The following is a 601-nucleotide window of genomic DNA, read 5'->3' as shown; positions in this document are numbered from 1 at the left end:
TCCTCGCGCACGGACCGAGCGCAGCGGACTGAAACGCGATTACAATATCATCTATTTACAGAAGCATTACATCACCTCCCGGTGACGTCACGTGGGATTCCTGAACTTCTAAATCATTGCGGTCGGTATTTTTCTTTTTTTTTTTTTAAGGAAGTGGTGGGCGGGGGATCGTGCCACCAGCGCCCGCCCATGTGGAGGGCCGACTTGCGAACGAAGCGCGCGCATTGGTCTACAGGCAGAGAGGCCGAGTGGAAAAAGGCGGGACTGAGTGACGCGAATGCGCTAACGGCGGTGTGACAGCATGCGCGGGACGGTCCCGGCTGGAGAAGCGCTCGCCTGTTTGTTTGTGAGGTGTCACACACAGGAGGTGCACGAGCGTGTTGGCTCCTGCCCCACAGGCAGCTTATTAAGCTTCCTAGCCACGCTATGTCATTACATTATGAATTCTTTCACGAAGGCGTTCTTAGCTGAAAGAAAGAACTGCAAAACGCCAAGGAAGTATGATTCCGCATGAAGGTACATGATTAAACCTTCTAAATTCACTGGAAAATGTGCTTCATTTCACAGACCTTGTGTTTCAAAAATCACAGATGTCATGGAT

The sequence above is a fragment of the Trichomycterus rosablanca genome, chromosome 2 (genome assembly GCF_030014385.1).
Source record: "Trichomycterus rosablanca isolate fTriRos1 chromosome 2, fTriRos1.hap1, whole genome shotgun sequence".
Taxonomy (NCBI): domain Eukaryota; kingdom Metazoa; phylum Chordata; class Actinopteri; order Siluriformes; family Trichomycteridae; genus Trichomycterus; species Trichomycterus rosablanca.
The sequence above is the reverse complement of the archived record's forward strand: the minus strand, read 5'-3'. Positions refer to the sequence as shown.